General features: G+C 37.5%; 1 protein-coding gene and 1 long non-coding RNA gene across 4 annotated transcripts in view; one reads left to right on the top strand and one right to left on the bottom strand.

Annotated features, from left to right (window-relative positions):
- The window catches only part of PSD3 (pleckstrin and Sec7 domain containing 3), a 453958-nt gene that overhangs the window by 170461 nt on the left and 256102 nt on the right, over positions 1–27395 (bottom strand). The gene's annotated exons all lie outside the window — the stretch shown is intronic.
- Positions 4833–18629, top strand: LOC119472845. Its single transcript, XR_005202020.1, has 3 exons — positions 4833–5122; positions 13869–14068; positions 17069–18629. It is a non-coding gene; the product is annotated as an uncharacterized LOC119472845 (long non-coding RNA).

The following is a 27395-nucleotide window of genomic DNA, read 5'->3' on the forward strand; positions in this document are numbered from 1 at the left end:
AAGTATTAGTCAAGGAACAAGCGCAGAGAAGAGAATCCACTCAGTTAGCTTACAAACATGATTTATCAGGTATAAGACAAGTGATTGCTGGAAAGGCTAAAGAAAAATATCAAGGCTGAATGTCTACAAGACACTCCCACATCCATATTTGCCTCTGATGGTCCACATTCACCTTACACACCTCACACGGTGTGTCTGATGGTGGCACCAAACCACAACCAGAACCTGAGCAGCAAAGAGGGAAATATAGTTTTTGCCTTTCCAGGCTCTGCAGTGGAATAAATGGAAAAATGCCTCTGTGAAAACACAACATTCTTGCAGGTCCCTGATTAATGAAGAACCAATGAAAGAAAGTGTTCCAGGTATATGAAACAAAAGGCTGAGAGCGGGAATAAGCTTGGTGTATTCACACAGCAGCAAGAAGGCCAGGGTGGCTGAAGCCTGGGCAGTGGGAGAGAAAATAATGAGAGATGAGGCAGGGAGGGTATTCAAGACCCAGGTCAAGTGAGTCTTACAAGCTTTGATAAGGAGTCTAAATTTATTTTCCTAAGTGAAGAAGGATGTTATAGGATGAGGATTTTAAGCAGAGGAATAACATGATTTAAATAACCTTTTAAATAGACCAATCTAGTTCTATAAATAGTTCTCCATGCCTGATTTATATCAATGGCTTAAAAACATACACTTTTAAAGTGACTTCATATGATCTTGTATGGAATAGCTTTTTAAATTAAAAAAAAAGGCCTATAAGGTAATATTTCTCAATCTATAACTCCGACACAGATACAGCACATGTTGAGCCTGGTCATCTCCACCTTCTCTAAGACCAAGAGGAGTAGCCAAAGGTAGCAGGCCCAAGCCTGGACATCTACCTCTTGCCAGGCTCCAGAAAGATGTGGTTAATCAAGGGGGATTTTTTTTTTTTTTAATAAAAAACAAAATTCAGGCCTCTGGACTTAGAAAACCTGAGAGTCTTTAAATCTGAAAAAATATTGCTAGTTAGAAATAAAAATGGAATTAGCTTCCAGCACTGAAATCAGCCTATTTTAAATAATCTTAGTGTTAAAGGTTTTTTGTTCCCTTCTCCAATATGCAGCTCAAAGCCAAAACATTTCAAACCCAAACAAGAGAATGAAATAAAAATAAAATCAACCAAATAAATTACATTTATTATTATTATTTTTTTAAAGTAAGCATTTCATACTAACATCCATTTGCAATGGACCACTTTCTTAAGGAGTAGAACCACTTAAAAGAAAATGTCAATTTCAAAACTGTTCCAGAATGGGAGTGAGGAGTTCTTGCCATAAGTACATGCCTAGTTTAGCAACTATTATGCTTCTGCCAGGAGCATTTATTACTGTTATGAGATCACCCATTATAACTGTGGTCTGAATGTTCTAATTTGCTTTCCTTTTTACAATGTTAATGTTTCAAGCTTTTGAGCCCAAACATATTTTGCTCCAATTAAAAAAAAATCCACGAAGCAAAACTGCAGAAAGGGAATCAATTTTAAACAAATTTGCTATACTATGTATTTTATGTGTTTGTATGTTAAATTTAATTTCTTTTACTTTCTCCAAAGCAACCACAATACTGGTTTTGATGAAGGGTCACCCTAAAACCACTTGCATCAACTCCTGCCATCTTGACTGAGTCAGAAAGATAAAAAAGCAAAACAAAATATTTCCTTTGCTTTCTTTCCATACAACCTGTCTTGTAATTCTTTTCACACATAAATTTGAACTGTTCATTTTCTTTCTATTTCATAAACTTGTGCCTGCTCTAGCTCCCTTCCAAACATTAAATTCTCTGCAGTGAGACTTGGTACATAGAAGAATACAAAAAAATGCTCCACAGGAGTAGACTAAATGCTGAAGCTAGCTCAGTGGGACTGGTGATGGCCAGCTTCCAAGATGGCACCCAGTGGCCTGCCCCCGGGACTCACGTGCTTGTGTATTGCCTCCCACTTCAGTCCAAGGGTGTAACAGCCTTTCTCCAAGCACATGTGGCAGAAATGGAACTTGTTTCACATCTGCCCTAGTGAGCCCTTGATGCTTTGACTGTATATTACCTCCTGGAGCAGCTGCCACACCCCTACCTTTTCACCATTTCCTAAAACAACACCCTCAACAAGGTTACCTTGTATGTAATAGTCTTTTATCCTCAAGTTCTTTTATTTTATTCATTCCTTCACGCATCCACATTCATCTAGAATCAGAGCAATATTTACCTATTTTCCCATGTTATCCATTACATGCTCAAATTAACTTAACTTTTCCCCGTAGGAAATTATGAAAGAAGATTTGTAGCTTTAGCATACTATTGTGTGTATATTTTGGTTTCTGTTTGTTCTTGCAATGAAGTAGGCAGAGGCAGGGATTACAAAGAGATTAGATCATTTAGCTTCATAGACAGCTATAAAGTACTAGAAGGGAATATTCAAAAAAACTTATCTCAGCTTTGGGAGTATGGATGCATTTTTAATACTTTACAGATTTGCTAAAACAAATGTTTAATACATTTTATAATCAGAAGAATATTAAAAGTATCACATGTATTCATATATTAGCTGTGCCTTTGAACATGGCACTCTCCTAAGACCTGAAATGTCATACAATCTGAAGAAAAATGCCACAGACCTTTAGGAGACGACATACGGTACAAGAAAAACAGGAAATGATGACAAAAGACAGTAGGAAGTCAGGGAAATTTTATAATTTAGAGATATGAGTTTGAAAGGGGTGTGGTGCAAAAAAATCCCACCTAAACTAAAATGGGAAAATCAGGTTTTATGAAAAGGAGGCAACGGGGACAGAATTCAGCATAAAGGCCAAGACCACTTGCAAAAAAAAGACATCATGGACCTTTAGTCTCCACTCGGCTGCTACAAATATTTGTGAAGCTGTCAACCAGCTGATGTAGAGATCTTGTGAGAATAAAGGATTAAAGGCTGTAAGTGATAACAAGAGTTATCCTAGATCAGGAAAAAGAGGCTAAAAGGAAAGAACTAAGACAGAGATCAAAAATTAGGTGGCTATGACTTCTGATAGTTCCGCAACATACTTCAGAATCACTCTGATCTGTTTGGCCAATAAATGAGTTTCTAGAAGGCACCCAAGAAGATGGATATGAGTGGATGCCACTGAGATTCTCAAAGTGAAAAGTTTGATGGGTCCAATACATAGAGTTCCTTTAAACAAGACTATATTTTGACTTTGACTTTCTAAAAAGTCAAATTTTAAATATCTGAAATTGAGTTTCTGGCTTGAACAAACTACTAAATACAGACTTTTGATTTATTCCATATTTTAGAGGACTCCAGAGAAAAAAAGTTTTCTAAAGCCACATGCACAACCCTGGGAGAAGCAAAAGACAGGTCAAAGACATTATCTTTATTATGTGCTACTGGTCATATTGCCTTAAAACAATATTCATATTTGTATAAAACTATAAGAAAACAGATACTATAGAATCTTACTTGAACAAGACTTTAAAAATCATTTAGTCCAAATACTCATCTAGCTGAACCCCTTGTTGAACATCCCCACTAATTTCACAGTTATGCTTGAACATCTGCAGGTCACAGAACTCACTATTTCCTAAGATTGTACGATCTATCCATGGGCACCTCCAACTTTGAGAAAGCCTGACACGTTTGTTCTAGATTATTTTATTTTTAATCTTCAAATTACCCAAATCTATTATTTAGAACTGGTTTCATTTTAACCAGAAAGCTCTGCAGAAATATATCATATATCTATATAGCAAAACTCTGAATTTTTTACTTTGCTTGGTCAAAGATTATTCAGATAATAGATATTTTATATATCATAATCTAGAAACACAAAGGATTAAACAATACAAATCAGGCTTCTTCTGTTCATAGTGATATATGCATCACATTTCTCATATTGAAACCCAAAAAAGTACAGATACGTGAGTTTTCTTGCTCTTAATGACGCGAAATGTAAAACAGAATTCCATGGGCAGGTATGACTGCCCCATTCTGACCCAACTCATTATGGACTACTGCCGTATCCAACGTATGGAAAACTCATATATGTAGAGAAAATCTGCAGAGATAATCCCTTGCAAGCAGAGGAGTAGACTGGAAAACAAAAACAAAAAAACTCAAATCTCCTGCTTTGAATCCAAAAACATAACCACATTTTGTTGAAATGGGCATTAATGTACCAGGCACATTCCAATCATTCCCAGCAACATGAACCACCAGATGTTTACTGGATTACACGTTTTAGCACAATTATATTCACTGAGCCTCTTATGACGACTCTTTGGATTGACAACACATTTTAATAAAATATCTGAGAAAATAGCATAATTTTGTTAAGTAGAAGATGAACAATGTAAGAAACAAGAGTTAAAACAACAGCAACAACAAACCCCTATCCATCCTCAAACTACCTGGAATTATATGTGTTTACAGCAATTAGCAATTGGCAAGAATTCGGAGCTCTTGAGTGGAATATAAATATAAAATACATGCAAAATGACCAAAAAGTGAAATGAAAATTTATTCTTAAAGAAGTACATACTGAATATGCCAGTGAAATTAAAAGAAAAATCCAGTCTTTAGTACGAAACCCTCCTCCCTGCCTGGCCACCCCCACAGTGCTCTGCAGATGGCATACAACACCAGTCGCAGGAGCACGGATGCACTTGCTCAATGCATTTTAAATACACACATAATCGCAACAATCCAAGTCTTCAGGAAAATAAAATGAGATTAAAGGGTCACATTCCAAAGCAGTGATTTATTATTTGTAGCAATGTCTTAAAGGTTTCATTTTTTCCTGCTAACACTCTCTCCCAACACCCAGAATCTGAGGGAAAAAATAAGTTTATATGTAAAAAGACCAGATGAAGAAAACAAATTCATACTGAGGGGAAAGCTTCATCCATCAATGTGAACAAGGAGTTTAAATCACTCGCATTCCACTGGTTTTCTTGGGGAAAGAAGGCTCTGCAGAAGAGCCCACAATCCACATCCCACTTGGAGCAAAAGCCCTTCTCACCCCAAGAGCCCTAGTGAATCATGCCATTGCCATCTGTCCCACAAGACACCCCCTCAAAACTCACTTCTGGCTAGCAAAACAAGGTGTGTGCACTTTCTGGTACTGTTTTATCAAATACTGCTTTCTCTTTAAGGATTATTTCTTAAAAAAAAAAAAAAAAACTGCCAATGTTCCAATACAGGCTCCAAAGGGTTGGGGAAGGCACCCTGGAGGGCTACTATATAAGACTCCTTTTGAGACATGTCTACAAATGTCTATCTATCAGAATGAACAAACTGTACTCCAAGTAACTAGGATCAAGTACTTGAGCCACCCAAGACCAGGAACTGCTATGTTTATCTTTTTGTTTTTCCTTGAAGTTCTATAGCATAGTTGGGACCATAAAAGCCTTAGAAGGTAAAAAGATTGACATTTACTGAGACAATAATGCAATGTCTCATTTTATACTTGGGGAAGGTGATACTGTATAAGGTTAGGTGACATGCCCAAAACTATGAAGCTGTGTAACAGCAAGACCAGAGATAGGCCTGGGTCTTTGGACTCCTGCTCCAGGAATCACTCTGCATAAACAGATGGTTATTCTGGAAAATGTGTCCTACAACACAGAGCAAGAGGGAGGCATTTGCTAGTGTAACGGTTTACTAAATCATTCCCTAGATAAAGACTCATCACACTTCTTTACCCAATAAAATCCAGCCTGTAAAGAGTCACAGTCAATGTTTATTTAATCTGTTGATGTTCAAAATATGTTACATTAAAAGACAGCTTTTTAAAAGCCCTACAAGTCAACCACTGGCTACACACATATCGTTCCCATCGAAGGGACAACCATTTTTAAGTAGGTCACAAATAGTAATGTCATGTAATTTAACGTGTGATGACTAACAACACATTTTAAAACGGAAGCCAATTTATTGTTATAATTTCTAAACTAGTGCAGACATACAGACTATGATTGTTGAGGCTTGTTTTTAACAGTAAAAACTGAATTTCAACTCCCCTTTTTCCCAGCTGCAGTATTGAACTTAAACGTCTACTAGATCAGTGGGTGGAAGATCAAAGAACATTTAAAACATTTTAACTTTACTACCCACAAGGACGTGGGAGTAATATGTCAGTGGGACTAAAATGTATATGACAGAGTCTTAGAGATTCCCTAACTCAACAAGAAGCTGGTTGTTCCCTTTTTAAAGAAGCAACACTCACTCTTACCTTTGCTCAGTCTACTTTTTAAAGCTGGCAAATATAACAAAAGAGTTAAATCGGAATCTAAAAATATACATGTTCTTATATGTTCAGTTTCCAGTGCAGGTGAAAACACTAATCACAGCTGATAATCTGAGATTTCTCTTATCTAGATGGCCTTGTAAAAGGTTTCCCTTCAAGTGAGTAATATGTAATCCACACTAAGAATAAACTTAATCTTTAAAAAATGGAAAACATTAATTCTTTCTATTTCCTCCCCCTTTAATTCCCAGCCCAAGGAAGTACAGATGTGAATAAATGTATCTAAATATAATCAGTAGAGAAAGATGTCAATCTCATTTCCAAAAGCCTGAATCAAGCTGGAGGAGAAAGAAGCAGCAATAATGGATGAGTGGGAAAAGCATACTGACCTCCCTGGCCTGGGATGCCCTGAGGCTGCCTCTGACCAGCACCCGCTTCCATCTGCCCAAATCTCATCTATCTATAGACCCCATTCTAATTCTATCACTCCCAAAGAGCGTTACTGGAGTACAATATACCCTCCAAACTCTAATTTTCTCAACTATTTCAGCACCCATTATGAGAACCCCAAATAAGTAACAATTATAGAATGCCGTATATCCCTTGCTAGCTGTTTACATGTTGTCAGTTTTGTTTCCCTATTTAAACCATTAAGATGAAGAACCTGCAACATAACTCATGCTTTTAAAATGTTTTCCATAGGAATGACATGCAAATGGACAAACAGGTGGTTGAGAAAACAAACAAGCAACAAACTATGCTCCATTGAATTAACATAGCAAAACTCATGCCTCTAAAGAGTGACCCATAGTATTTCCTCCATAGGCAGTGCCTGAACCTAGGAGTACATGAAACACGTGTAGCTGCATATGACACATGTGCTCCAGTTCCTCTGAAAAGACCAGGTATAATGATCAATATTACTGTTGTTGTTATTCATCTGCACAGAAAACTAAGTGCCATAAGTAATACTTAGGCATGAGCTGTCATGCAAACTCTGCAAATGCCTTTGTGCATATACGGATTTAATTTTTCTTTCATTTTTGGATTCATCATCCAGTGTACTTTCTCATTTTATAGAAAGTCATTAAAAAGATCTTCAGTAGCTATTTTAATATAATCTAAGTTAGTTCCATAGGCGTTTCTCTACTGAAGATCGATTAAATGCTTAGTACCCAGCGACATCCTGAAAGAAATACAAAAAGACATATGACAGAGTTCCCTTTCTATTTTGAGTGGGGGAAAAAAAACCTGTTCCTTCTATATCTCCAATACCATATCTCCCAGGGCTTTCCATACACTAATAGTTCAAAGAATATGTCAGTGGTACTGCATTGTTTACAGAATAATGAAATTTGTAAGTATAAACATAGCAAAGTACAGTAACCTTTCTAAAATAAGCAATCATATGAAAGCCAAGGACATAAAAATAAATACATTTTGAGCACATTTTTAATTCTAACTTAAATTTCTGGAAGAGTTGATTCTCCCAGACACTGTCACTAAAAAATCATGTACTGATTTCAAACCTCTCATGTTTCCTGAGGCAGAAATTGATTGGCAACTTCCATTTCTATACATATCGGAACACCTAATGAAGCTTCCTACAGCCACAGCAGTGAAACACTATCACAGCCATATGAATGCAAGTCAAGATCTGTAAACTTACATGTCTATAGTTATACAGAAAATTATTCTTTTGAGGGCTAATAGATTTAAGAAGAATGAAAATACCAAAAAGAAAAGAAAATATGACCGCACGGTTTGGGTTCTTTGTAAGCAGGTCAGGGTGGAAGAATCATGTGGATTAGAGATCTCAGTAGTGGGACGAGAAGAGGGAGAATGCCTGTCACCAAGGCTATTACAGTGGTCTAAAAATGGAAGAAGAAAAATGAGGCAAAATCATATTGGGCATGCAAAACAAATAGCGGTAATATTAAAGCCAGGAATCTACTTAGAGTTCTTACTGTTGGGATGGGTGTGGTGGCTTATGCCTCTAACCCCAGCATTTCGGTAGGCCAGGGTGGGAGCATCTCTTGAGGCCAGGAGTTCAAGGCCAGCCATAGCGAGACTCCCATCTCAACAAAAAATAAAACATGAACTGTGTGGTGGTGTGCACCTGTAGTCTCAGCTATTTCAGAGGCTGAGGCATGAGGATCACTTGAGCCCAAGAGTTTGAGGTTGCAGTGAGCTATGATCACTCCACTGTACTCCAGCCTGGGTGAGAGAGTGAGCCTCTGCCTCTAAAAAAAATAAAATAAAATAATTCTTTCTGTTGGTGGAGACCTGCAGGGGAAATATACAGAGTTAATGTGGGCATATAATTCTTCATTTGAGAAAGATAAATGGGCTTAACAAATGATTCAAGAACAAATGAGCTTACTAATAAATGGAGAAATGAATAAATAAAGGCATGAATAAAAGCAGCAAGGAGATAACATAAAACTAACTAATAGTCTAAGTCCCTGGATATAAAAAGAAACACATGGTCAAAGAACAATCATAACAACTAATTGGGAATCCTGGGAGATGTGGAATGGGTGGTGGACTTAGGCAAAATTATTAGCTAAGAAAAAAAAAAAAGAAAGAAAGGTCGTATGAAAGGATTTTAAGAGACAGACAAAGTGAACTGAATTCTCCCATGTTGGGTATCATTGAGCAAATCTAATTCCCTAATTCTTATCTGCCAAATAATCTTCCTTAAAGTTTTTGGTGCAGCAAATGGGTTCTACTTATGGACTCCCCATACTTCCTATGTATCCAATGCCTGGAGTACATCCACCCTTTAAAACTAACTCAACACAATTCTATCCATCCTGCCAGTCTAACTCAATGCAAGCCCCAAGAACTCTTTTTTCTTTAGGAAACTTAGGAAATAGTCATTTCTCTTTTTCTGCATCCAGCTTTGGTAAAAGGGGCTACAAACAGACAAGGGACAGAAATACCTAAAGGAGAAAATACAAGGAAGGTCAGATCTCCGAAGAAATGAATATTACAGATTTCCATGGTTGGGGTCAGAAGAAAGATGAAAAACAAAGTATTTCAATCCCACTTTGTTCTAAGGGGTAAAGATCCATTACACATCCTTCAAGTAGGCTAGCTTTTGATTTCGGGAACCACTAGTGGCAACGGGCTTGGCATTCTTTTCTACTACCGTCCTACCTCATATTCCACTTTCTCCTCCTTTGAGAGATGGGGGCATCTGGAATGGAGTCAGTATATGTCCCAAACTAAAGGACAGCCAGGGAGAGGAAGAGGACCGACTGAGGTGAACTTTTATTTTTCCATTTTATTTTATTATTTTTAATGAATTCCTCTGGCATTAAACCTGTAAGATGAAATGGATATAATCACCCCTAGATTACTGACCAAGAAGACACTGCCACGATACCAAAGACAATATAATGTGGAGACTCTAGGCAACTCCTGAAGAAACAAGTTATAAAAGAGAGGGGAAACAAAATTAGTGGCACCAATGGCAATGACGCAAAGAAAAAGAAAAAAGAAATGCCAAGCTGTAGCCAGGCAATGCAATGTAAAACCATTGCTTCATGTCCCGCCCACTTCCACACCCACTGAGAGTGCTGTTCTTGGGGACGAGAAAACAGCTTGAGGTAACAACAGAAGAATCAATGCCAAGCCATGCTTATCTCTGAGCCAAGACACTAACCTCACAGTTCATGGACATTATTGAAAAACAGAAGACAAAGACAACAGGAGAAGCTGACTGCGGTTCTCTCCTTCCTTGTCCACCACTTCCCTAAACCCAGAAAGGCACTCCTATGCCAAATCTGCTTAAAAATCATATGAATCACTGGCCTCTGTTTCTTTTATGCATTTATTGAGACCAGCCTACACTGACATCGATGAGCTAGTGAGAAATTGCCAAGTAATAAGCAGCCAGAGACGTGGTTACTGAACTTTAATAAAATGACAGCTTAGAATTTAAAGACAAAGAAATGTCTTTTATCTCCTTCCACACATAGAAAAGGAACAGAGCTGCTTAAAAGAACCACTGCAATTCCCCAATTTTTCTTGTATCCTTATTTTAATATCAACTGCTGTATAGCTGATTATAATCATTATGTTATTATATCACACCCTAGATATAAAAATTTAAATAAACTACAGGATTATCTGCTACCTGGAACTAGGTCCAAATCTCCATCCATTCTCATGACTTTAACACATCACAAAAGATTTCCAAACAATTCTATCCTCTCATCGGGGTGTCCATTAGAACATAAACTCGATGTCTGTTCTGTTGCGTCTTTATAACCCCTGGAACATGCTAAATGGGCATCAATTGAATGAACCTAATTCTAATGAAATCTCAGATTTAGCTTATGCAAAATATCTTTATTCCAATGATACCACAACTAGTCTTAACACTCCAACTGCTCTTCTGAGCTCTAACTTTATATATAGTCTTAACTCATCTCTGTTCTTCATTTCCACTATCCAGACAGCCCACCATCTAGGAAATTTTCTTTAGAAAATAAATTGCTAGGCTGGATGTGGTGGCTCACGCCTGTAATCCCAGCACTCTGGGAGGCCGAGGTGGGAGGATCACCTGAGGTCAGGAGTTCTAGAGCGGCCTGGACAACACAGCAAAACCCCATCTCTACTAAAAATACAAAAATTAGCTAGGCAGGCTGGGTGTGGTGGCTCATGTCTGTAATCCTTGAACTTTGGGAGGCCGAGGAGGGCAAATCACGAGGTCAGCAGTTTGAGATTAGCCTGACCAACATGAAACCCTGTCTCTAACTTAAAAAGAAAATTAGCTGGGTATGGTGGCAGACACATGCCATCCCAGCTACTCTGGAGGCTGAGGCAGGAGAATCACTTGAACCAGGAGGCAGAGGTTGCAGTTAGCTGAGATCACGCCACTGTACTCCAGCCCAGGCAACAGTGCAAGACTCCAACTAAAAAAAAAAAAAAAGCCAGGCATGGGCACCTGTGATACCAGCTATTTGGGAGGCTGAGGCAGGGAGAATTGCTTGAACCCGGGAGGTGGAGGTTGCAGTGGGTTGAGACTGTGCCACTGCACCCCAGCCTGAGCGACAGAGCAAGACTCTGACTCAGTAAATAAATAGCTAAATTAAATAGAAAAAATACACACACACACACACATCTCTTTTGGCAATCTTGTCTAAGTTGGCTTTTTTATTTTCACTATCGGCTTACTGATTACAGACTAAAAGTCTCTATTGCTCAGAAGTTATTTGTACTTATCCATTACTCACCTACTGTCCCAAGTAAAAATATGCTCTTAAGAAAAACCATTCAAAGTCCAACTTTGTAACATATCTGATCCATCAAGTTGGCCTCCTCATTGCCCTACTAGTCTACTAAACTATTTTCTAGACTTCTATTTAACCCACTTTTATCCATTTAGTCCATTAGAATGCATATTCCATGAGGTAAGGCATTTTTCACTGTTGTATCTTCACCACCTAGATTAATGCCTGAAACATATGGGCCCTTAAATATTTGCTGAATGAATGAGTTTAAGAAAAAGAGGGGAAAAAAAGAGAAAGGGAAGTAGAGGAGAGAGTGTTAAACTTTAAAAGGAGTTTATCACTATAGGTTCAGGTCAAGTCTCTACTTTCACGGATCACTTCAACCTTCACTGATTTCTCTCTTCTCTGATTTTCTATGGAATTTCTGCATGGAAAAACAATTTAGCACCTAAATACTCAGTCCAAGAATTCAATGAATAGATGAGAAACTTGTATCCATAGAACTCTGCACAACAGACATGGTCTTTGCCTTCTCCAAGCTTATAGTCTCATATAAACATTCAACAAAGGCAACTAAAGACCAGCTACTATAGGTGCACATAGAAAGAACACTTAATTTGGACTTTGACAACAGGTATGGCTTCTCAGAGGAAGGGGTAGCTAAGCAAACACTTGAATGGTGAGTATGAGCTAGTGAGACAAAAAGAAGGGAGGAATGTTTCAGGCAGAGGAAAGAGCATGGATGGAGACCTAGAGGCAAGAGAGAGTGATTAGGAAAAGTGTTTAGGAATTGAAAGAAGTTCAGTGGTTCCGGAGCTCATGGGCAGGAAAGAGCCAAAGCTACTGGGGTTGGCAAGGACCAGACTTTGGAGGGCCAAGAAGTCACCTTGAGTTACAAAGCATGAGCTAAAAATGTGAATTATGTGAAGTAATGCATATGTTAATTAGCTTGATTTAGCTATTCCAAGATGTATACATATTTCAAAACATGTTGTACATGATAAATATAATCTTTATGTGTCAATTAAAACTTTTTTTGAAAAAAGCAGCTATGAAAATGAATATGAAAGGGAAGCTGAGAAGGGGAAGGAGACAGAGAATGTAGAAGCCTCACAGGTCAGTTCTGCCCCTCAGTCTAAAGGATGATTTCTTGTGAGAAAAGCAGAGGCCTGGTTTCAGGATTTCTTTCTATCTCAAAATGTCTGTTCAAAAAATATCGCATTCACACACATACACACACAAAACCTGTTGATTTGAAAACTTTGATTCTTCCTGCACCTTTCCCATCCAAAGAAAAAGAGTAATTGCAAAATTTAACAACTAAACAGAGACTAATAAGCAATTTTAAATGCAGGAGACTTCATCAACTATAAGAACCTTATGTCCCTTTCAATTTTCTTCCCCTTTGAGACTCTGAACTAGTCAGCAGAGATTTCTGAACTAGACTTCCCCCACAATCCACAATCCTATAAATTCTCATAATTATGCATTCTGTAAAAGCTTAAGCAATGAGCTAAGGAAACAGCTCAAGTCGTTGTGATTTCAGTTTCTCGTTTGCATCAGATTAACTGGCTCCTTTAATCCACAGCAGTGTCTAACATTAGTCCAGACTCAATATCAAGTTTTAGTCAAATGTGGTACCTTGTGTAAGGCTGTCTCACCCAAAATTATTTCAAGATGAAGAGGGCTGTATCTAGGCTTATACAGTTCTCCTAAGAACATGTCACCACATTAATAAAAGAAGCGTGCAACAACTATTAAAAGAATAAACAAAGATCAAAAGCTCCTAAGACAAAAAAAGGGTGCAGGTTTCTACGAAAGGTGTAGATTTTAACTGGATAATTTTTAGTAATTGTATATTAAGAAAAGATACCCGGCATCTGTCTCATACATTACCTTCAAAAACTCTTCTTTCTCTAAATAGCTTGTACTCTCTCTGGACCATGAATGAAAAGGGGTCACTATGAGAAACTACAAATGCCGTTCTGGGGGAGAATCCTTCATATCCCCATCTCAAACCTACTACACAGGAGAAGGAAATATATCCTCATGCTAAACCTTCCACTGAGGAAATTACTAATTTGATTTCTCTTAGCAATGTTGCTACAATGCACTAAACAACATTTCCACTGAGTAAAAACTCTTACTTATCAAATTCATGTATTTCCATTTTAATTAGGATAGCAAAGTCTAAATTCCATAAAGACTGGAAAAGAAAGCACCATAAATCAAAAAAATCTTCCCCACTTTTGAAACAGGGACATCATATGGCATACTTGCTATTGACTTGCAAAAATAAGAAATACGCTGAAGTATTGTCTTTTTCTAATGACAAGAAGTATGCTGTGTTTTTCCCAAGGTAGCACTTCTTTTGAGATATTTTGAGTATGAAATATTTCTTTGGTACAGCTGTGAAAAATATGCATTCATTCCACAACCACACAACAATAAAATGAGGACCTGACCTTCTGGAGATGAAGATACCATGGCACAACCATCAACATTGCCACCAATTCTCATCTGTTAATATGTAAAATCTCTTTCTCCAGCTGACAAGTGGTAACTATTCTCCAATATAAACAAACATAGACATCTCATGTTGTAACTAAAAAATTACCTAGTTTTGACCTGTCATTATAGAGAAAATAAAAAAACCCTTTATATATAAATATGAATGAGATGACCATGCATTATATCTGAACTAGCAATTCGATCTTTAACAAAGCTGACCCTTAGTACCTTTGAGAAAAGTGAAAGAAGAAAGAAGGGAAGATGCACTATATCCATTTTTACATTCACTGGCCTTTCATCCGTCCACTTAAAAAGTATTTGTTGATCACCTTTTATGTGCCAGATACTGTGCACTGCAGAATGTGTACCCATATTTTTGGCTTCTATCCATTAAAATACCAGTAGCAGCTAACTGCCTCAGCTGTAACAACCAAATATATCTCCAAACATTGCCATATGTCCCTTGGGAAGCACTGCCTTAGAGGTTAAGATTCTGTAGCCACTGTTTTTCAGAAATTTAAGATATAACTACAAGACAAGATGTGTATACTTGAAATACATGAAAACACTGAACAAATAAATAGCCTGTAATAACATTTTAGGGTTGGCAAGATGGCTACCAAAAAAAAATTCACATGTACCTAGCTAAGGTTGAAAATAATGTTTATTTTTTATTTTATTTTATTTTTTTTTTGAGACAGAGTCTCACTCTGTTTCCAGGTGCCAGTCTGGAGCGCAGTGGTGCAATCTTGGCTTACTGCAACCTCCATCTCCTGGGTTCAAGCAATTCTCCTGCATCAGCCTCCTGAGTAGCTGGGACTACAGGCGTGTGCCACCATGCCCAGGTAATTTTTTTTTTGTATTTTAGTAGAGACAAGGTTTCCCTATGTTGGCCAGGATGGTCTCGATCTCTTGATCTCATGATCTGCCTGCCTCAGCCTCCCAAAGCGCTGGGATTACAGGCATGAGCCACTGCGCCCAGTCTGAAAATAATGTTTATTTTTAAATAAAACTTAAAAAAGATAATTTCTTTCTTTTTTTTTTTTTTGGTAGGGTATAAACCCAATACTGTTGTGACTATCGATTCCACTGGAACCTGCCTGTCAGAAAAGCCATCTTTTCTTTAGAAAAGAAAAGATAAATTTTCTTTTAGATAAAGAAATTATCTAAAAAATTAAAGATAAATTTTTTTTTAGATAAAGACATTATCTAAAAAGATAATGTCTTTCTAAAAGCCATTCCAATCTGTCCTCTTTAGAAAATTCACCCCTTCACCTCCACCACACACAAAAAAAATGCTCTTCACCAGCCTGGCCAACATGGTGAAACTCCATCTGTACCAAAAATCTAAAAATTAACTGGGCTTGGTGGCAGGCGCCTGTAATCCCAGCTACTCAGGAGGCTGAGGCAGAAGAATCACTTGAATTTGGGAGGCAGAGGTTGCAGTGAGCTGAGATCGCACCATTGCACTCCAGCCTGGGTGACAAGAGTGAAACTCTGTCTCAAACACACACATACACACACACACGTTCTTCATTACAGCAAAACATTTATTCTGACTATGGGCTAATGAAGTCATGGAGTCAGTATTAATAAATAAAGACTAGAAGAATGGAAACAGCAAACAAATCATTAGGTGAGATTGGAAGATTCTGTCAATTAAGAAAGGCAACTAAGATCCTCTATGCCCTTCCTCTTTTATCTATGTGATACTTAAAATTTACTGCCCCGTATCAAACATGATCTCAGTAATTCTTTTTTAATCAACTCTTTAGGACAGTTTGAGGAAAGGAATTGCTAGGCAGAAAGACAACAGAAGAAACAATAAATCTTTAAGTACAAAAAACTGACAAGAAAATGAGAAAAACACTACCTTGTGCACTCAAAGGAAATTGCTTGTAGAAGCTGAAACCAGGACTCAGAACAGGCATGTGTTCTACTCAGGAAATTAAAAGTTGTACTTTAAAAAATGATTTCAGATCCTTTCAGAAAATCTAAAATAAAACTAGATAATTACCTTCTAGGTTTTCCTGGGAACACTTGCAATTTGAACAGAAAATATACCTTGCAAACTCTGCTTGGATCATCTGGGTCATTGTTTTTAAATAAAAATGCTTAACCTAGATCCTTCTACTTTGTTTTCTGCCCATCAGTGAGGAGGATGCACAGCTATTTAAGGAGTCTGAGAGGTCAGTATGGTCTAATCGGGTAGTAGGAAATATACTTTAGGGAAAATAAGTCATCCTTTTTTCCACTGTTTTTCTTTTGAGAGAGAGAAGTAATTTTCTGTCTCTCACATACAACTATAAGAAATTGGTGCCACTGTGCCCCCTAGAGAAATGTCCCCTTAGTAGCATTTCAGGAGAGTCACCTGCTCCAAGTGAGGACAAATATAAAGCTAATAAAACAAACAAAAAACCCCAAAATACACTAATTATAAAGTAAGAAATAGCAACAAAAGAATGCTTAACAGATTTGTACTAAAACAAAATATTGATGGACATACAGAGTCACAGAACTATCCAGACAAACAGTAAACAGATATGAGAAAAGAAGGAAGATTTGGAAGCTATAAATCCTATCTCAGTAATCTATTGCTTTGTAACAAGCTACCCCAAAAGTCAGGGGCTTTACATCATCATCATTTCATTTGCTAGAGATTCTGTGCATGAGCAGTTTGGGGTAGAACTCAGTGAGAACAGGATTTCTCAGCCCCATGTGCTATTGGGTGAGCTGACCTGGGGATGGAAGATCCAAGATGCCTCAGTTCCATGTATGAGCATGGTGCCTGCTGCAAGCTGGAGCGCCTTGATGCTCCTACATATGGCTTCTCTCTCCAGCAGGATAGCTTGAGCTTCCTTCCTTACATGGTGGCTCTGAAACTGCCAGGTCCCTTAAGGCCTGCAGTTAGCACAGCACCACTTGTGCCACACTGTCACACAAGCCAGTCCAGACTTCAGGAGGAGGAGAAACAGACTACACTCCTGAGGAATAGAACGACATCGTCATACAGGGATAGGAGAACTACCAGGACATTTTTTTTAACAGATAATCTACCACAAACCCCATTATTGTGAACCACAATAATATAAAATAAAATTAGAAAAAAGAAAAGATGACCAGGACTTTTCTGGTCTTTCCTATACACACCCCTTCCCCACTACCACTATCTTCCGCCCTTGACTCTTCAACCAATGAAGGAGAGAAAAGAAAGAACAGAATGAAAGGTGCAATGCGGACTACAGCATTACAGACAGCAACCTTGGTTAAAACATCTTGTTAGGGTTTTTAAAAATCAGAAAGAGAACAAATGAATGAGTATCCAGAACCACCACTAAGTTTCTTATTACTTATGGCTAAATATGTTTTACACAAAAAGAAATGCTATAAGAACTTAGTACCAGGTAAAGAATATATAAATTGATAGAGAGAAAAGTTCTTTTTTTTAAACAAAATAAGAGATTCTACTTTTTAGGGTTGTAATTGTAAAAGTTCAATGCTTCTAGCATGTCTTTCTGGAAGAAACACTAGAGCAATCACAAGTAAAAAATAAAATTGATAAATGGAGGTGGTAATACAGTAGATTCTGTGGACAGTGTCCTTTTTCCTGCACTAAAGTGCAGTGCTGCAGAATACCATGCCCCTCTTGAAATCCTGACTCTTTGGGAATAGAAATGGGGGTATTACTCATGCACGACCTTTGCCAAAAAGTGGCTGGCAGATGGGTTTACATAGCAAAGTGGAGATGTGATGAGATTATTCTGAGTCCCCACGAAACTAGCCCAGTTGAGCCTGGACAAGAGTTTCACTGGATAAGAGGCTCTTTACTTTCACAGAACACTGACAAATGTGCCATGTCACAATGACTTCCACTCATGCCCTGGTTTGTCATCATTCCTCCCTCCACTCCTTAACAGAAACCAAAAAAAAGGCAATTATCTTTCTTCCAGCTATAGATGTTAATCCTCAACTAAGTTTTAATAAGATCCCATACTGACAATGCCTGCAATGTAGTAGAAAAGCTTTGAAGCCTGCAAATCATTTAGGACCAAAAGGAGGAAATTCAAGTCCAATTATGGGAAAATGAAAAAAAGAAAAAGAGCAGAAAAGCCCTTCAAATCAGACCACATAGAAGGCCAAAACCATAGATGAAAGGAATTAAGAAGCTACAGGCTTTTTTGCTGCCTTTTAAACATAGACCCATAGGCAAAGTCAGCACTTGTTTAACATATCCACAGGTATTAAAGTCTATAACATATAAGGTGGTAGAAAAATAATTTCAGTGACTGTTACTTATGGGTCTGGATAATTCTCAATATTGACAAACATTGGTCCTCATGTAAAAGACAAAAGTAGAAAATATCACTAAACTTGGAGGTAGAAACCAGATTTCGATTCTGTCTCTATGTATAGCCTTTGGAAAATTACTTTTTGTTTCAAAGCCCAAGTTTCTTTGTCTATAAAAATATGGATAAAAGTATCTTCATTCAAAGAGTTGTACTGTAACTGTTCAATGAAATTCATTTATATGTCTGAAAACAGTATCTAATAAATGTAAACTGTGTATGATTCTGATCTTTAATAATTGATTATGATTCCCAAGTAAAAATACTTTTTCTTTTTTTAAATCATGAAAAAGACATAATATTTGTTGTCAGAAGGTGATGGTTCTGGCAAGATTATCTTGGGTAAGTCTTTTCTCGTCACAAGTCCAAGTTCTCCATTTCATTTATATGCTTGAAAACCTGAGTATCATTTGGGGGCACCAAGAGTAAACATGGCAAATAAAATCCCTGCCCATATAGAATTCAGTAAGCCATAGGGAGACCTAAAAGAAACAAGTGTTCAGTGTTGGCTAGTGTTTTCTATAAAATGAAGTGACTGGGTTAGAATGTCTTCAAGACCCTCTCCTGATTTAGCTTGTAACTGTAAATATAAAAGTCAACAAAAAGAAGGAAGATCATAATTTCTCATTCTGATGTTATGTAAGAGGTTAAATCATTCTTTCTCAGGCTGAAATCAAAAGGTTCCAGAGAACAGCAATGTCATTACAAAGGCTTTCTGCACTAAAAACAAACGATCCTCATCTAAGATGAAAACTTAAAATTCTACTGTTAAAGGGAAAATTAGGTCTTCACATCAAAGACTGTGCCCTTTATCCCCTTGAAACCAATAATTCACAGAGTAATACTGGCACATATGCACAGGACCACCCATGCCTTAGCATACAGAATCAGAAATAATGGCTGAGATATTCACAATCAGAGTAATACACCGAACAGCGAATGGACAATGAATGCACAGAGTGGACACACTACTCCCTAGGATAAGATTCATAGGGGAGAGGAATGCTTTATTTGTGCCTTTACACTTTATATTCTTTATTCACCTTACAAACATATCTAAGGCTATAGTAGTTAGAAGGAGGGTAGGTTCCACAAGCACAATTTTTCTCTGACACATTTCTATCTCCTCATAGCATGGCTTTTACTGGTAACCTCAAGTGGGTAAGTCTCACATAAAAAGCTTGAGTTTTCAGAATGAATCAGACAAAGACTAAGAAATAATGATCATAAACAGTCAGAATCAATACAAATTTATGAGGCTGATGAAACAATAAGCAAACAAAGGAATACTGGATACCAACAAGAGTTCTTTAAATAACTTTTTAGTGATATATATATATATACATATATATATATAATGGGAAACTTAATGTTGAAGTTAACAAGAAACACACATCTGAATAGTTTTAGGAAACTTATTTGGCAAATTGAACCAAGATTGTCTAGCAGAATTCATTAAAAATATAAATAAACAAAAACAATTTATGTGCTTATTATAAATAGGTTTCATGTAGTTTCTGACAAACTTCAAGTTTCCTAAAACAATGTACATTAAAACAAATGAGCACATGTCCTATACTACAATTTACCTTTTTAAGTATAAGCATAAACTTTATACACCTCACATACTTTCTATAACCCCCAATTTCCATACTTACAAACTTTGGAATAAGATGCCCTATATTATGCAATCAGCATTCTAGCTCTGCCACTTACCGTGAAATTGAAGGCAAGACACTTAACTACTTTGTTCCTTAGTTTCTCCTTCAGATCTAAAGAGTAAAAATAATAATGGTACCTATCCTCAAGAGTTATTGCAAGAATCAAACATGTTAATTTATTTAAACACTAGAATGATGCCTGGTACACAATGAAATTTTTTTTTTTTTTTTTTTTTTGAGACGGAGTTTCGCTCTTGTTACCCAGGCTGGAGTGCAATGGCGCGATCTCGGCTCACCGCAACCTCCGCCTCCTGGGTTCAGGCAATTCTCCTGCCCCAGCCTCCTGAGTCGCTGGGATTACAGGCACGCACCACCATGCCCAGCTAATTTTTTGTAGTTTTAGTAGAGACGGGGTTTCACCATGTTGACCAGGATGGTCTCGATCTCTTGACCTCGTGATCCACCCGCCTCGGCCTCCCACAGTGCTGGGATTATAGGCTTGAGCCACCGCGCCCGGCCAACAATGAAAATTTTTAAACGCTGAGAATTTTATCATCTACTGTGTTTATTAGCATACACATTTATAGGTGAATATGTGTTAGAAAACACCATTTACTAAACTGTTTACTAAAACTGGGTCTATTTATTAATCCTACATTTAGTAAGAGTTTGAGAAGGGAATCATCACCAAAAATCCCTAAGTTATCTCCTCTGATCTTCAATGGGGCTGTAGTTCAATTCCAGAAAAACATTTTATAGATATAAGGAGAGATTACCTCCAGAGCAGAATAGTGTGTTAAGATATGGAAATAATGGTGCACAAAAATAAGAGATGAAAAAAATTGGGAAAGTTTCACCTAAGAGGAAGTAACTTAGCTGAATCACAGAAGGAATCTTCAAATACCAGAATAGTCATCAATTAAATCAGTAATTAGACTTATTATTTGTTTTTCCAAAGATAAATGTGGCTGATGATCAGGAAAAACTTTTTAATCAAAGCTTTCTGAGGGCAACGGGTATTCTTTCCAAATGAATGTTAACATTAAAAACAAAATGGTGCTTTTCAAAGAAGGAGAGATGATTATGCTGAGTGTGAGGCTGGACTTGACATTATAAAAAATCCCAGAATTGTAGAATATTAACATTTGAAAAGGACATCAAAGTCATCTGCTTTTGTGGCTTATTTGTCCATTGGAATCACCTGGGGAGCTTCTGAAAAAATACTAATCTCATCCCAGATCAATTAAAATCAGAACTTTCTGAGGATACAGGTTGTGCATTATTTTGCTTTTTTGTTTTCTTTTGTAATTGTCCCAGGTAGTTCTAACATATAGCCACAGTTGAGAAACACTGCATTAGGTCACAAATGAGAAAAGTAGGGCCCACTGCTACAAAATGATGGAACTATAATTTGAACCCAGGTACTATGCTATGCTATGTTTTATTCTCCCTCTTTTTTTTCAACAGGGTCTTACTCTGTAGCTCAGGTCGGAGTGCAGTGGTATGCTCATGGCTCATGCAGCCTTGACTTCCTGGGCTCAAGTGACCCTCCCACCTCAGCCTCCCACAAGAGCTGGGACTTACTTTTTAAAATATATTTTTGCAGAGATGGAGTTTTGCCGTGTTGCCCAGGATGGTGTCAAACTCTTGACCTCAGGCAATCTGCTTGCCTTGGCCTCCCAGACTGCTGGGATTACAGGTGTGAGTGACCACATCTGGCCTCTATGCCATTTTAAATACACTAAAATACTCATATAGTCAATGGCTTTATAATATGCATAAGGCTACAAATTAGTCTTGCAAATATAGGTTTTCTGGGGAAAAGTATTTTTCTTCCCCAGGGTACAGAATGCTGTCTAGTCTATTATCACTTTCTAACTTTAAAGCAATTATTTAACTGAACTTCAGTAGAAAAAATACACAAAACTCATCTTGTATCATGGGGTTTACTTTTAACTTTATTTTGACCTACTTGAGATTGACTTCCTATTGTTTGAACAAGTGTGCCCTTGCATACATCCTTATCACACAGGCAACAGGAACAGGTTCCTTCTATTCAATTTATGATCAAGAGAAACTGCTTATAAATTATTTTCTGCTTACAGATGATACCAACTAGAAGCTAACTTTTAAAAGTCTGAATCAGTGTGAAATTGCGAGAAGGGCAAAGGAATGGAAATCAGGAAATCCAAATGACTAACATGGGGTCACAGGGAAAGGAAAGCAAGCCCAGAACTGAATGTTAATTCCATAGCTCAGCCTCTACATAACAATCTGTTATCAGGACTTTCTGGTGACCAATTTTGCTTATTATTTCAAAATAGAAGCATCCTGGCAGGCGAGAAAACCATGGCAGTGGGAAGGAGAAGTAGCTGTCCTCTCTATTCTGTCTTTACCCATGCTAATTAGGGCCTTAAACAAGTTACTATTTCCCTGAAACCCCCTTTCTCATTTATAAAATGAGAAGGTTCATCAAGATCATCTCAAGGGTGGACTTCAAGTTACACTGTTATGTGATTAGACAACGTCTGCATTGTCAAGATGGACAGGGCCGATCTATGATGTTTACACTGTGGACAGTTGCTTTTTCTGTGAACAGAATCTATCAGATGCTAAATAGAATCCACACAATAACCATATTATAAAGGGGATCTACCATACACATCACAAGTTAAATTTTTTCCCCATTTATTTGTTTTATTGCATTTTAGGTTTTGGGGTACATGTGAAGAACATGCAAAATTGTTTCATAGGTACACACGTGGCAGTGTGATTTGCTGCCTTCCTCCCCATCACCTATATCTGGCATTTCTTCCCTTGTTACCTCTCCCCAGCTCCCCACCCCCCACGGTCCCTCCCCTATTTCCCCCCAACTGACCCCAGTGTGTAGTGCTCCCCTCCCTGTGTCCATGACAAGTTAAATTTTTAATATGATAATCATTATCAGAAATGAGAATCCCATCACAGGTTAAACCTTAACATGAGTAGGCTGAATGCCAAACTGGTATCTTACTCTCAGCACTGAAGACTCATACTAGTCACCTGATAACTCCACAAGAGAGATATAGACATCATACACATTGAAGGGCTGACTATAGCTACAATTGACTATTTTCCAGAAATGCTATTTTTGGATGGCTAAAAAGTAAGCTATATTCAAAAAATGAGAAATCCCAACTTCACCCCAACAATATCTGGAAAAAAATTCTAATCATTTTTGTTCTAAAATTTCTTTTGGTATATTTTAAAGACAAAAAAATACCATAAGGATGATTACTTTTCCTTTTAAGATGAACCTTAGACTCTTAGGTATCACAGATTGTTTGGAACAACGTGGACTCCAGGGTGATTTCTCCCCGTGATTTAGTTAATACATGTTTATGGTTCAAAAATCATTTTGGAAGGCACACACGGAAAACCTGGAAAAATTCAGATGGATGAAAATTTGGTAATAAATATAGTTAAGGAAGAACATTAAGCAACTGAAAATTAATTTAAATTGAAAATCCTTCCCAGTTATAATCAGGAACAAGGAAGCAGATGATTCTCCCACAAAAGTAAAGAATTGTAGGCAATAAACAGATCTTCTGGAAGAAAAAGGGTAAGCTATTTGAGGGAAAAAATAGGTGTTCCCATGCTTAATTATTAGTTATAAACTCACTGTTGAAATACGAAGAGTATTTAAAGAAACAAGGGGCTGGGCAAACCTGGAAAACATCACATGTAAATACAGTGCCTTTGTCTGAACTCTACAGAGAACAAGAAAGTGTTCTAAAACATCTGTTTTATTATAGGGTTGAAAATAAAGGAGAAGATAATACATACTTTGAAATCTATTTTCTAATTTCCATTTTTCATGTGTCTAATAGCTAAAGATAAGACATTCTTTTATAAATACAGTACCACTATTAGCAAGCATGGTCACAGGACTCTAATTTATCCTATTTATAGTAGCAAAAAATATAAACCAAATTTTTTTATCATAAATCAACTTATAAATGTATATATTTATGAGATTACAAAGTGATATTATGATTTGAAAATTCAATGTGAAATAATTAAATCAAACAAAGTAATATATCCATTACCGCAAATACTTTTTATGCAATGAGAAAATTTGAAATTTACCTGGCTTTCTGGCTAAGATCAAGTATAGTATCTGTTTTTTATCATTCTAAGTCAAATATTTTTAAAGAATATTAGAAATTAGATGAAGATAACATTATCAGCTATCTTTAGAACATAAGTTATTTCCAAAGGAAATGTCAAGAGCTCACAAACAATATCGAATCTGGAATAAGAGACTGTGTAGTAACTTTCTTGAGCATAGAAAATCTCTCAGAAACAAACTGCAAGATGTTCCTGTCAGCCAGAGCAGAGGCCAGCCAGTCTCTGGGAGCAGGAGCTGCTGTCCATGGAGTTGCCCTGGACCCACTCCACATTACCCTAGCACAGCTTTGCTTCCCTGTCTTCTGTTCCCAGGTCTGACCTCTGCTTGGCCCCCAGAACTGGACACCGACACAGGTTCCACACTGACAGCTCCTGCTGTGTTAACTCAGCCTGGATCACCTCGACAGTGCTTTATAAGTACTCAGTTTTGGCAACCTACTCTCTCTCTCCTCAGAATCTGACCTCAACTCCACCCTTTTTGTTCCACTTCACTTCTCTTCAATTCTGACAGCTTGCAGTGACCTTCCCTAGCTACGAAGAGAAAAATGTGCAGCGTTTCATTTGCAAAATTCTCAAGTAGAATCCATCATACCTTCAGTCCTGTTCTCTAACGGTCCTTCTGCAGTCACATTATTTTCCCCTTATTATGGCAGGGAGAGTCTGAGTGACCTTGGATGAAGCTCTACTGCTTTTTGAGCTTACCCTTGACAGCCTCTCGGTTTCCTTATCTAAAAATTTATGAATATAAGACTATCTAGATAATCTTCTAAGATTACCTCCATTTCTAATAAACCGTTCTTACATTCCAAATCTCAGTGAAATGACCCCACCAGGTACCTAAATCCCAGAAGTCACCTGGAAATCCTTTCTCTCACTCATCCTAATATCCAAATGAACAAACGATTCCCTCTGTCCCACCACATTGTCCCCTGTTCCTCCTAATGTCCCTTGAGCCTCAGCTCTGTGAGGCCGACTTCACTTTGCACACCTTTCAGCTGCCTCCGGGTTCAGCACTTCCACTTGAGTTTCCCAGTGACTGCTGGCTTTTCTCTGAGTGTGGATTAACTTGGGTGCCTCCCTGAGGCCAGAAGGCTTACTGGACCCTCAAGAAAGAAGTCCTGGTGGCCGTGCGTGGTGGCTCAGCCTGTAATCCTAGTACTTTCAGAGGCCGAGGTGGGCAGACTGCCTGAGCTCAGGAGTTCACGACTAGCCTGGGCAACATGGTGAAACCTAGCTCTTTACTAAAATACAAAAAATTAGCCAGGCATGGCAGTGTGCGCCTGTATTCCCAGCTGAGACAGGAGAATTGCTTGATCCTGGAGGTGGAGGTTGCAGTGAGCCAAGTCCACACCACTGCACTCCAACCTGGGTGACAGAGCAAGACTGTCTAAAAATAAAAAGTAGTCCTGGCACAAAGCCAACAATGAATGAAGGAATGAAAGGGAGAAAGGAAATACATAAAGATTTTCAGATCAAAACATAAAAAGGGATTAAAATAATGTTTTCTATTGTCTGTTTTTTAAACCTTAGAAAACAAAATACTGAGTAAGAGGATGATGAGAACAAGTAGTAGAGAGAAAGGAAGAACAGTTATAGGTACAAGTCATAGCCCAGGGAAGGTATGAAGCATTTGATACATGTAATCTCATTTATTCCTCTAACAGCTGTTCACAAGATGTGATGTTATCTCCATTTTATGGTTAGAGAAAGGGGCCTCAGAAAGCCTCCTTAATTTGCCCAATGTCACAATGCCAGTAAGGGATAGGGTCAAAATTTAACCTAGATGATGTGACTCGAAGTGTCCACTGATCTTTCTTTGGAGTTTGTTACCATGATGATCTCAACTTCACAACAGTGGTCCATGGGAGTAGCTTATGTCATATTAAAATCCTGGAATTTCAGTGTGCAGGAAGAAGAGTTTAAAAAAAAAATCCTAGAATTTAAGAAACCAAAGTATTTGGGAAATAGGAGGGAAAACTCCACCAACACTGCAGCTGTGCTATTCATCTATAGACTCCACTCTTGTACTGGCACTAACTACATGTGTCGGCACCTTTAAAATGCAATATTTAAAAACCCAATCCTGTGCTAAGATTATCCGTCCTATCAGTGGCATGCTGCATTTTGGGATGCCCTCTCCCACCTACTTTAAGCTCTCCAGAGACTGTGATACAACAATATGAGCTTCAACACATTGCATCTAATTTTATTGTAAAAAAAAGAAATGCTCTGCCATATGGTTACCAACAAATGAAACAGTGTCTGTTGCAAACAGAATAAAAAAGCAGGTGGAGGCCTGAAGAAAAAAGTACAACCGAAATGAGATCTAAGCAATTTTAAAATAGCAGGTCAACCAGTAATATATACTTAAACAAAAGTGTTTAAGAAACCAGGATGGAAAATGCATAAAAACATTACCAGGAGTAATATAAGGAAAATAATGCTTTCGACATTTTCATTTTATTCTTGGGAAGCTTTGGTGATTCAAATTTGAAAGGACTATAATAGGGAAGATATAAAAAGGAATCACAAATACAAGAGAACAGAAGAAAGTTTCACCTTTCATCCTAATATCTTAGAACTGTCTTCCTATTTCCTTGCAAAGAAACCTGGTATACTTTGTGTTATAGATGATCTAGCAAAAAAAAAAAAAAAAAAAAAAAAAGAAAAGAAAAAAGAAAAAAAACCAACCAACCAAACTAGTATCACCCAAACCGCAAAGACAGATGGGCCTTAAATTTGCTATGTAACCTGTATATGCTTAAATCAGAATGGTCACGCTTAGTTCCCTAGGAAGCACTGTATAGATCTTCAGGACGACACAGGCATCAAACCAAGCACAGGAAAAAAAAATCTTCACAATCATAAAACAAACTGATGTCATATCCAAAATACAAGTATGAGAATGTTCTTTGAAAACATGTAGTTATTTCCATACATATTTTACCTACACTACATATAAACATAGATGGCTTTTGTGAGGATATTAGTGAATTCTGGATCCCACTATAACTCAGGTGGCCCACCACCAGTTAAAGATTAAAAAGCAATTGATATCTACCCTATTTTTAACTTTAGGTCTGGAGACTATGTCACCATTGGTGCTCAACTCCAGGGTTTAATCATTCTAATAAAAATGTTAGGAATTACTTATTGTTGGTGAAATGCTACATTTCAGGCCTTTTATTTTATTTTTCA

The sequence above is a fragment of the Cebus imitator genome, unplaced genomic scaffold (assembly GCF_001604975.1).
Source record: "Cebus imitator isolate Cc_AM_T3 unplaced genomic scaffold, Cebus_imitator-1.0 Scaffold120, whole genome shotgun sequence".
In the NCBI taxonomy this organism is placed as follows: Eukaryota; Metazoa; Chordata; class Mammalia; order Primates; family Cebidae; genus Cebus; species Cebus imitator.